The 11,507-nt window shown below is 43.5% G+C and overlaps 1 long non-coding RNA gene across 2 annotated transcripts in view; it reads left to right on the top strand.

Moving 5' to 3' along the window:
• Positions 1 to 4,925: 4,925 nt before the first annotated feature.
• Positions 4,926 to 11,507, top strand: part of LOC128818074 (uncharacterized) — a 41,292-nt gene continuing 34,710 nt past the window's right edge. For both annotated transcript variants that reach the window (XR_008440379.1, XR_008440380.1), the window contains exons 1-2: positions 4,926 to 5,010; positions 7,050 to 7,222. This is a non-coding gene — a long non-coding RNA (uncharacterized LOC128818074). The remainder of the gene's footprint in view (positions 5,011 to 7,049; positions 7,223 to 11,507) is intronic.

The raw sequence follows: 11,507 nt of genomic DNA, 5'->3' as shown, positions 1-11,507 counted from the left end.
TGGAAATCCTCATCTCCCCCAGTGCAGGGCACAAAAGGAGCAGGAAAAGCAGGTGTTGAATGATCCCACTGAGCTGTCCATCAGCAGGAGAGGATTTGAGATGGGGAAGAGAGGGAAGGAGGGCTTAAAGAAAGAGATGGATTTCCTGCATCCAAATCAAGGAACAGCAAACAAAAAAAGAAAACCCCGCCAAGTTTAATCCTGTCCCAGACAAGGTCAGCAGGCACCACGCACAAATAGCTCAGGCTTTGATTTGATCTGCCCCTTCCTAAAAGTGGAAGGTGAAAATATTACATCCAAGTGTCTGCTTTGGGAACAGGCAGGGGGAGAAAACTGAAAGGGGGAGGGGAAAGAAAGGTTGTTTAACGTGGATATATGACCCCAGCGTGCTGGGAGAACGAGCCCGAGTGTCTGGTGGCAGCGAGTGGGTCGGACATGGTTAGATCTGGCAGGGATTCAGACATCTGCCAGGGAACGGGGATTTTGTCAGGAGAAGTGGGGGAGAGAGAGAGGGAGAGACGCAGCGAGAGCCTCGCAGCGTTCTATATCTGCCCGGATAACACTTCCTCTTTAAAATTCCCTTACTAAGCTGGGCTCCTATATTTTATATTCAGCAGCGAGGTCCCCGCCCCCCCAGCCCTCCCCACCCACCGCCACCCTGGCTGCCTTTAACTTGTTAAGTTTGAAAGATGATCCAGAGCCACGCTCTGCTCTGCCAGGCAGCCCCGTTTAAGGCCAAGATTAATGCAGTGCATTGGTGCAATCGTGCCGCAGTGGTGCGTGATCGGAATGCGAGATGGAATATGGGGGGAAAGGCCACAAATGTGCCTGGATTCCCAGTTTACACAAGTCTCCTTAGCAACTTGTCTGATTATTTTCTCTTTTTTTTTTTTTTTTTTCCCCCCATACATGTGCGTGCAGCAGCGTTGTCCCAAATCTCCAGCGAATAAAACATTCCCCGAGTTTTTAATCCGCTTCGGTCGATGGTCTCGGGGTTGTTTTGCCTTTTCCTTTTGTTAAATTAGTGGCTTAATTTTTATTATTTTGTTTTTTTCCCCTCCCCCTGGAGACAGTCCTCCCCTGTACCCTCCGAGAAGGATGGCAGAGGGGCTGGGGGTGGGGGCACTGGGACAGTTTTCATTGTGACTTCCCAAGAGTTGGTTCCTTTCCAGTTGTTCACATCTCAGCATGTGGAATTGTTGTGCTTTCTCCCGATTTGCCACAGAACTGGCACTAGCCTGACATTGTTACTCACTGGAATTGTATTCGGAGCCGGGCTCTGATTTTCTTTTAATTTTTTTTTTTTTTTCTTTTCAAACTTATTTATTTATTTTAATCACCCGCATGTTTTTTTTGTTGTTTTTTTTTGTTGTTTTTTTTTATTTCATAACAACCCCTTTGATTTTGCAAACAATATATTTAACAGTCTGTAAAATGGAGGAGAGGAGGAAAAAAAAAAAAAAAACCCACCAGGGTGAGAGGATTGTGGCAGTCTGTCCCTGAATCCCATATTCCCCTCCCCGTGCAATTTTTTTTTTTTTTTTAGTTGCCTCCTGAAGAACCCCCTCCCCCCCCATAGAGGGAGTGGCCTTTTAGGGATCAAGGTACGTTGGATTAATTTTTTTTTTTCCCAGTTTGTGTGGTACTTTATTAATAGCATGGGGCAAGAGAGAGGCTGAAGGGTGGGGAGAGCAGGGGAGGAGGGTGGAGAGAAGCAAAGAATTCTCCTCCAAGCCCTGTACCTTGAAATAACTCAAGGGGAAAAGGGTGGCAGCCTCACTTGAGTTGTTTCAAAATCTTCCTGGGCGCTTTTACTTTTTCTTTTGCTTCTATTTTTTATTTTTTTTTCTTCCAAGGGGAGGGGGTAGAAAAAGAAAAAAAAAAAAAAAAAAAAAAAGAAGAAACCGAGCCAAAAAACATTTTGAAGGCTTGATCTTGGCTTCTATACAAACAGATGTTGCCTGTCATTCCGTTGTTAAGCAGGCAGCAGATTGGAGCAAGCAGCAGCAGTTTAGGGGGAACTGCAGCAGAACTGCAAAGTGGGAGATACAGAGGTATAAAATATATTTTTCTTTTATTTTTTTTCCTCTTTTTATGTTTGTTTTTTTTGGTGGTTTTTTTTTTTTTTTTTTTTTTGTTCTACACATAAATATTTTCCCCCTGGAATTACCTCTAATTACAACACGTCTCTCTTCAATTTTTTTTTTTTTTTTTAATTCTTTTTTTTTTTTCCAAGTGGGCAAAACAACACCAAAACCAAATGGAAAAGCAGTAGGAGCTTTCACCCAAATTTTACCAAAGCAGCTATTTTTTAGGGCTGGTTTTGAGAGCCTTTTTGTTTTTTTTTCTCGGTTGTTCTTTTTCACACGTGTAGGGAAGGGGGTTCTGTTGGAAATGCTTTGGCATTCTCGGTAAGTGAACGAATCAGGTCAGGGCTTTCAGGGATTTGGGGGTTCTCCTTGCTGCTAGCCCTGCTCCTGGTGCCTTTAGCCCGGAGTTCTTGCTGGAGGTGCAGTTGTGGAGCTCGAAGGCCCTTTCTGCCTCCTCTCCAAGCTTTGGGAAGGCTGCAGGAGCCAGGAGCTCGTTGTTTGTCCAGCAGAACTCTCCTGGAGCACCGGGGCTCTTTTGTGCTCTGCGGGTGCTGCCTGTGGGTTTCATCCCCCCCAATCCTTTTTATGCTCTGGGATTTTTTCCTCCCCACTCCCTTTTTCACTTCTCCCCTCTGACTTAATCGCTGCCTGGCTGGGAGGAGAGAGGAAACAGCAAAACGCAGCGGGCTTTGAGCCGAAGGAGTTAAAAGTTTCTTGGCACCAGAGCAGCAGTTTAGCAACAGATCAGTTCATTTAAATGAAAGAAATCACAGCCCGAGCCATCTGATTTTGAAATTTCACATCTTCTGCTTCCACTTTAGAACAAAGCTTCTGTTTTTCTTTCCCCCTCTTATTAATTCCCACTGCTTTTGTTCTAGACTCGGTGGGTTTGCACAGAAACTTTGGAGTTGGGCTGGGTTTTCCCTTGAAATCTGAAATTGGGGGGTGCCTTCATCATCTCCTGCTCCTGTGGAGCTCTGCACAGCCAACAGCTGCTGGCAGGGCTGGCTGCACCTCGCTCTTTGTTTTATCTCCCATTTTTGGGATCAAGGCACCTCAGCCCTGGCAAAAGGAGCTGTGTCCAGTGGGGTTTTGTGTGTGGCTGCACCAGGAACCGAGCGGGGATTTTCCCCGCCCGCATCTGGAGTTTGTGTCCCTCCAACATCTGCAGCACCAAGTGGTTGCTCAGGGTTCCATTATCCTGCACTTTATGGTGTACACAGAGCATAACCCCCGTCATGCTTTTAATATTCCGGCCCAAAAGGATCACAAACAACTTTTTTTTTTGGTGCTGTTTGTTCATTTAAATGCGTTCGAGTCTTGGCACCGGTCCCGGGAGTTTTGTTTCTACGTCAAGGAAAATGAAATAAATCAACTCCTCGGCGGTGAACTTGTGGATTGAAAAGATAGTAATGATGAAAAAAATTTCAAAAAATCTAAATAAATTTAAAAAAAAATTAAAAAGGAAAAAAAAAAGAAAAAAGGGAAAAAATTAAAAATTTTAAAATCGATCTGTTGACAGATTGTTAAAAAATTTTTAAAAATGAAATTCAGTGGCTTACGCTGAAGGAATGTGTTTGGAGGAGAACCCCACAGGGAGTTGGGACAAGAGGTTTTTCTGTGGAGCTTCTTCCCAGTGGCATCGCATCCAAGAGAGGCCGGGATGCTTGGGAATGGGTGAATCCTGTCACGGAAAAAGGGTGGGGTGGGCTGGGAGGAGGCGAGCAGGGGGGAATCCTTTTGTCAGGAGGCTGCTCCCCAAGCCCACCATCCCTGCAGCCCCTGGACGAAATCCTCAGTGGAGAGGAACAGCCTTGAGTGGATGAAAAATCGAGGTGGTGCTGCTGGGAGGGGGAGAGGTATCAACCTCCACCTCTGCCGTGGTTGCTCGTGGGTCTGGCTGGTTTTGGGTTTTGTTCTTCCCTGGTGGTGGGAAACGCCAGGATCGGGAGCCGGCCCGTCCCCCTCAATATTGGGAATATTTCTGTGGGTGTCGTTGTGGTTACATCACAGCGCTCTCCTTCCTCATCTCCATTCTTGTGCAAAATTCAAATAATTCCCCCCCTCCCCGATAGCAGCTGTGCATGGGGGGGTTTCTCTTTTTTTGGTTTTTTTTTTTTTTTTTTAAGTCGCTCTTTAACGTTGCGAAAGGAACAATAAAATGAAAGGCAAAACCGGCATCTTAAAACTTGGCAAGTGAAAGCAGCTTGGACTGGCAGCCAAGAATCCTGCTGTGGTGCAAAAAGAATAGCATCCACGGAGCCACCACAACCCAGGGCTTCTCCTCTTTTAACAATCGCGGCGGCACAGAGAAATAATTATTCCTTGTATCAGTGTTAAAAGAGTCAACAAGCTTAAAAAAGCTTGCTTGGTGAACCTCCTCCAGAGCAGGTAACGATGCTCCTCTTCGATTCTGCTTTCTCCAGCTGGACTTTTGGGCTGAGGATGTGGAGATGAGAGCTAATCACTTGCAGGAGTTGGTGCGTGCTACTGGCTGCCAGGGAAGGCGTTTGCCTCGCCGTTCCTTTATTTTCCTGAATGGATTTGGTGGGAATAGGACTGGCAAACTTCTGGAGAGGTTGTGTTACAAGGAACGTTTTATTTCCACGGGTTTAGCGTGGGGGGAGAGCGCGAGTGGGTTGAGCCAAGGTGGAACACGGGAAATAATCATCCCAAAAAAATTTCAAAATGAGGATGTTGGGAGGTGGGGAGTCATTTCTCTCGTAGGAGCTTGGCTGTTCCTTTTGCTCCTGAAGCTGTAGCCTCTGGGTGTAGGAAAACAGCATCCATTCCTTGAAAATATGCCATGAAAATATCCATAAATATTTTGTCTTCCAGAATACGTTCCCGAGGAGTGGGGCCTAGCAATATGGCAGCGCACGTTCCATAGGAAATCCTGCAGAATGCTGCTGCTGCTGAGGTAATTTGGATTCTCAGTCAGTATCTCCCTTTTCCTTCTAATTCCTTAAAATTATTTCAAGCACAGAATTCCTTAAAAAGTTGCTTTTTGAAGCTAGGATAGAATGCATGTGTGTATATATATATATATATATATATATTTATATTTATATTTATAGGCCTAATTACATTGGGGTTAAAACTGGGGAGAAAAGAATGGGAATTATTTCACAGCTGTGTTTCTTATTTGCCTGGATTTCGGGGCAGGAGGATGAAATGGCTGCAAACAGCTTTTTTGCTCAGGCACACAATGCATTCCGTAGTGATCGATTTCCCTGGACAGGGCATTTCTGCTTTGTGGTTTGCAAGAAAACCACCCACAGACCAAACCCCAGCGTTAGATCTTTAGAGATTTCATTTCTCCATATTTCCCTCTGTATTCCTGTGGATATGAATCTCTAAAACACCAGCTTTATTTTGGGTTGTTACTGACAAAAATATTCTGTATTTTTGGCTGTCCCACGTACCAGAGCCTTGTTGATCCTGTGATCACTGATATTGTAAAATTAATAATGAAGTGTGCTCAGTGTAAGGATATGAGAGACCTAAAGATAAATACCTTAATGTACAGGTTGAAACTTTTTATTTGTAATCTCAGCATTTGAGGCAAATACAGGCTGATGCTGATTGATTTGTTTGCCTCTGATGGATTTTCTGCCACTGTGTGTATGTTCATCAGGTTTTCACAAGGTACAGTAGCTCTGGGATTAATCAATGGGGGGAAACGTTTCCAACCCCACATCTTGGCAAACCCATGGCTCTCTTTCAATCTCCCCGAATATATTGGATACAAGTGAAATTCCTGTTTAAAAAGCAGCTCTCATTAAAAAAAAAAAAAAAAACAAAAAAACCTGCATTTTTCAACAAACAAAACTGCTGGTTTGCTGCTGCATTTCTCAATTTGCTGCCTTAAAGCTTGGCCATGGGTTTGTTTTCCAAAAGGAGCAGCTTGGTTCCTGGGTATTTGTAATTTACAGCACACAGGTGCCATGGAATGCCCTCCCTGTGCCCCATTCCTCCAGGGCTCTCAGGAATGCAGAGGGGCACAATCACATTTATAGCGGGGATTTCTTTGGAGCTTTCCCAGGGGTGGCTCTTGCTGCTTTTCCCCTTTTTCTCCCGTTTCCCCCCACTCCTAAAGTGAAGCCCTGGTGATGGATCCCAACTCTCCTTCTTGCCTTTTGTGTTGGAAAAGCCAATCAGGTGGGGAGTGGGAGGTGCAGCAGGGAAAAGGGTGGGTTTTCCCAACAAATCCCAGATTTCCTGGAGCATGTGCAGGGCTCCTCGAAGGTCTGGCTCTGGGTGTCCCCTCCAGGCAGAGCTGGGGACACGTGTCCCGGGAAAAAGCCGCCCAAATTTTACAGCTTGGTGTCTTTCATGGATTTCACCTATCCCAGGGAAAGGAGATTAGCCCAGGAATTAATGGGAAAGAAGAAGAAATGGTTTTGGAAATAGATAAAGTGAGGAAAATGTAACCTCATGATGATTCCAGTGAGATCATCTCATATTAAAAAAATCAAATATTTCTCTGCCAGAGCCATTCATATTAGCTCACTTCATACCCATAACTGAATGTAAAGAATATTACGTGTCAGGTTAAGCTCTTTTTTTTTTTTTACTATCCTATTCTATGACATTTCTAAATGAATATTTCTTATCTCAACATTTACATACAAATACATACCATATAAACCTTCTGTTAAACTTTTAAAATCCCCTACAAATTCATTTCCCACAACTAGGGTTAAAAAGAAAGTACTGAATAGAAAGAAAACATTCTGCCTGATGCAGTTTTGCATGACACAGTGAGACTGAGGGCCAAATTCCCTGTCGCAGGAAGAAATCCTGGTGCACCCAGCAACAACCGACCCTAAAATTGTACCTTTGGGCCCTGTTGGACAACCTGGATTTTAACCTCAGGTTCCCTGCAATAAATGAGCTTTGTAGTGGAGGGCTGGGGTTATTTTTGGCCGGGTAACATTTGTTGTGTTCCATTTGCAGCTCTGTTCCCAAGGAGGGCACAATCCCTGTGCTCCCTGCCCCGCTCCAGCCTCGACCACTGCAGGGACAGAGCTTTCTCCACCCCAAAATCCCAGCAGGAAAGCCACCCAGGATTTTCAAAGATGCTGCAGCACGAATTTTGGCTGCTGGAAACTTTGGGAAAAGCTTTTAAGGTGAGTGTCAGCATAGGAATCTAAAGTTGGAGGATGAATTTAGATAACCTTTGGGCAGATGGTGAAAGTTTAACATCTATAACAGGAGTTTCTTGCCACCCAGCAATTCCAAATAAAGGAAAATTGTATTTTCTAATTGCATATTTACCAGGCTGGAAAGGTTGAAGTGATTTATTTTAAGAACCTGCACCACAAAAAAAAAAAAAAAAAAAAAAAAAGAAGGAGAATTTTCTAACAGCATCCAAATAGCAAAATTCTTTTCCAAGTGGTGCCTGTTTGATTTTACAGGGGGTAATATTAGCTTGAATTAATATGGTTTGTCTCCTGAAGGAAAATAAGTGAAAAATCGGTGACCCTTTGAGCAAGAGTTGATTTCAGTGATTTTCTCCACCAGCTCCATGTGGAGCTCACAGCCAGGCTGCTTTTCAGCCTGATTCCCCACCAATAAAATGGGAAATATTCCTTCCACAGGAAAGCAAACTTGGAAACCTCAGGGGAAGGAGGGGACACCTCCTGCTTGCGGTGGCAAGATTTTGCTTTTCAAGCTTTATTAGAAAAATCCTAAAGAACTTTTATGTTTGTCTGTGTGGAAGAAATGCAGAGTTGAGGTTAGGGGGAACTGCCAGCTTGTTCAGCAGAGTGACAGGGGTTTTGTTTTTTTGCCTTTAAAAATAGAATTAAAGTAGAACCCCAGCCCAGTAATGACTTCTCTGAAAGTTAAAACAACTCTCAGGCAGTTGTTTCTTCTGCCTGCTTCAGCCAGGCTGCCAGAATGGAAACAACTTTCTGCAGGCTGGGGGGGAAGGCTGAGTATTGGAATTCTGTTTGTATCCCAAAATTTTGCTGTTGGATCATTTCCTACCCTGTTTCAGTGATATTCCTCCAATGCTGCTTGTTAATTCAATTCCTGTTAACTTCAGTACTGGGTGATATTCCGTCCAGCAAAGTGCTTGTGAGGAAGAAACACAGATCAGCTTTATTTTGGTGGGTTTAAATTCTTGTTTTATTTTATTTTGCTGATTTTCTTAAGGCTCCCATGGGAGTGCAGGAATCTGTGGCTTTATGTCAGAACAAAATCAATAATCCACTCTGCCCCCACCCTCCAAGGAGGGGCTTTGAGGTGCCGAGAGAACGAAGGCTCCTGGCTAAAACTCAGAAATTCCACTTGCAGAAAGGTTTTTCCTCTTTCCATCCCCCCCTAAAAGTGACCCCAAACCCTGTCAGTGCCAGCAGAAATCCCTGCCTGCTGCCACAAACCCGTAGATCCGAACTTGTGCTCATATTCCACACAAGCTTGTATCTATAGGTCTGTGGCTGGCTGGCAAGTGCACCCTGGGGTGATGCTGCACTTCCCCTCCAAATATTCTTCCCTCTCTCCTCCTTTTTCCCCCATCCTCCCTCTTTTATTTTTGATTTTTTAATTTTTTTTTAAATTTATTTAGAGGAATATAAAAGTGGAGCTGCAAAGGGCTGTTTGCTTGGTTGGTGCTGAGGAAAAGGGGATGGGGGGGAGTTGATTTGACATCAGGCTGAAGAAATTAAATCCCACCCATGTCCTGCCCTGCTCTGGTGATGGGGATGTGATCGGGAGCATTCTTGTGTTGATTCTGAATCGGATAAAATAATTTCATTTATAAAGTAACATGGAGTTATTCTTTCCTTGCGTAGTCCAGGAATTTGTGAGGGGAACAGTCACTTCTCCTCTTTCATATCCAGGAACTTGGAATCCCTTCTCTGACACAGCAGGGGCTTGGCCCTCCAACTCCTCTTTCAAAAATCAGTTTATTATAGAACCCCATTCCTCCCAGTTTCATGGCATTTGTGTCTTTTCAAATAGCTTTTCAGAGGAAATAATCATGCTGGAAAGTCCAAAAGAAGTGATAGGGCAGGAAAAAAGCCATGGGAGCAGGCAGTGCAAAGGCTGCTGTGGAAAAGTAACCTTTAAAGTTGGGAGAGTTGGAACAATTATTTTTGAAGAAGTCATTTTTTTTAAAACCCCAATGTACTGATTCTATATGAAAATAATTAGGCTGTAAACTCAAAATAAAGTCTGACTATTTCTTTCCGGCAGCTTTCAGTGTTAATTCCACCAAAGATTTGCTCTGCATTTCCACTCTTAAATTTCTCTGGGTTTGAACTTGGCTGCTTTGACATACACTGCTGTAGGCCAAAAAAAAAAGGGTTTTTTTTTTCCTCTCTTTGCTGAATTTCCAGGGTTTTCTATGTGTTTTCTATTTATTATAGAAGTTTTATTAAACATTTATATTAAAATTAAGTCAGAGAAGTCCAGCCGCTCTTCTTTCTCCCTGTGAGCTGAAACTAAGTTTACAAAAAGGGGGGGAAAATTGCATTTTGGTGTCCTATGTAATGTAAAGTTGGGTGTAAAAGCTGGTCCTCAACACTCCCCAAATGTTTGGATGGGAAATCAAGGAATAAAAGCTGATGAGTCGTTTCCAGCAGAACGTTTGCTCCTGGACTGTTCTGTGGTGGGATTTTTCCCAGAACAGGACCTGGAGTCAGGCTCTCCTTTGGGATTTTGAGGGTTGTTCCATCCGTGGTGGGATGAGCAGGGGCTCACCATGGGAGCAGGAGGAGATTGGGGCAGTAAAAAAACGGTTTTCCCGGAAGGTCTGTGAATAATCTGTGCTGCTTTGGGGTTGTTGTTTTAAATGCTGTGAATGTCCATCGCCGTGGGTTCCCACCTGCGGGCTCCAAGGGAAGCATTGGCTCGTTTAGTCTGAGCTCCAAGGAGAAATGAGCTGGTAAAACCCAAAAAAATCCATATTTCTGGAGGGGGCTCTGTCCTCCGTAAAGCCATTTGGGGTAGAATGGGCTGAGAAAAGCCTGGAATTTGTCAAGGATGTTCTGGCACTTCAGGTGACATTGGAGAGTGCCAAACGACCCCCGGCAGGGGAATTGGGTCAGATATGTCCCAAAATGAGGTACCACCATTCGCTTTGGTATTTTCTTTTTTTTTAATTTAGGAAATCAATTTGTTTTTTGCTTTTAAAAATAGAATTAAAGTAGAACCCCAGCCCAGTTAGGACTTCTCTGAAAGTTAAAACAACTTTAACTCTTGAATCATGAAAGAGGAAAGAAGAAGCACTTTTTTTTTTTTTTCTTCTCTATAAAATATTTTAGTGCAATTTCTCTCTGCCTATGTTGGGACCTGCTAATCAATATCTGATTTTTTTTTTTTACCTCCTTTTGGCGAGAGGCTTGGCCTAAACACAGCTGGGTGCTTAGAAAGGAAACTTTAGAGAAGTGGCAACAGGAGTGGGGTGAGCTGCTGGGAGGAGGAGCAGGGAGTTATTTCTGAGGCTGAGCGTGTTTGCTGATTGCCCCTGGTTTTTGGGGTGAGTTTGGGGTGACGCTGTGGCCTCAGCTTTGTGGGACAGGCTCAGGGAAGCCTCTGGCAGGCTCCTGGCTTGTGCAGGGAGGAGGGAAGGAGGGCACTGCTGGCAGCACCAGCAGCTCCTTGTCGTGACACAAAGCAGAGACATTCTCCTGCCCTATTAACTACAATAAGTCAACATAAAACCATTAATAAAAAATAACAGCGACTTCAACTAGCTTTCTAAAAATACTTTATCTCCCTACAAAGTCCCCTCCTTATCTTTCTTTCATTTCTCTCTTCTTTTAGTCCCCTTAGTAGCAACCTTAAAGAAAACTCCTTATCAACTTCTCATTTCTCAGCTTCTTCTCACTCCTTTAGCTGGCAGACCCGCTGTGAGCCCCTTCTACAGCGTCTCTGGGCTCAGCTTATCCAGCAAACCCAAGAAAACCCGTTCTCGCTGAGTTTTAAAATGCATTTTGGTTTGTCTCCTGCTAAACTGCCCCCCTGCTCTTTTTTAGCTGCAGCCTCCCCATATTCTGCCCCTTTGCTCTCCAGCTTTTTGAAAAGCACTGCATTGTGCTTCCAGCCTTAATTTGTATTTCTGCGCTGCTGCCTGTGTTCCACTGCACTTCATTAAGCACCAGAGTGAAAGTGGAGTCTGACAAAATGATGCGAAGAACCTTGAAATGTGTCTTCCTTTTAGGATGGAGGAGCATAACTGGAGTCTGTGCAGCTCCTACCTCTGCTTACCAGGGGTTCTTTTAATATTATTATTATTATTATTATTATTATTATTATTATTATTATTATCATCATCATCATCATTATTATTATTATTATGTTCCCTTTAAAAAATTATTATTCATTATTGTTATATTCATTATTATGGATATAATTCATTATTATATATCAGATATATTATATATCATATATCATATATTATGTATT

Source organism: Vidua macroura, chromosome 22, assembly GCF_024509145.1.
Source record: "Vidua macroura isolate BioBank_ID:100142 chromosome 22, ASM2450914v1, whole genome shotgun sequence".
Taxonomy (NCBI): domain Eukaryota; kingdom Metazoa; phylum Chordata; class Aves; order Passeriformes; family Viduidae; genus Vidua; species Vidua macroura.
Note: the sequence above shows the minus strand (reverse complement) of the source record. Positions and strands in the feature narration are given on the sequence as shown.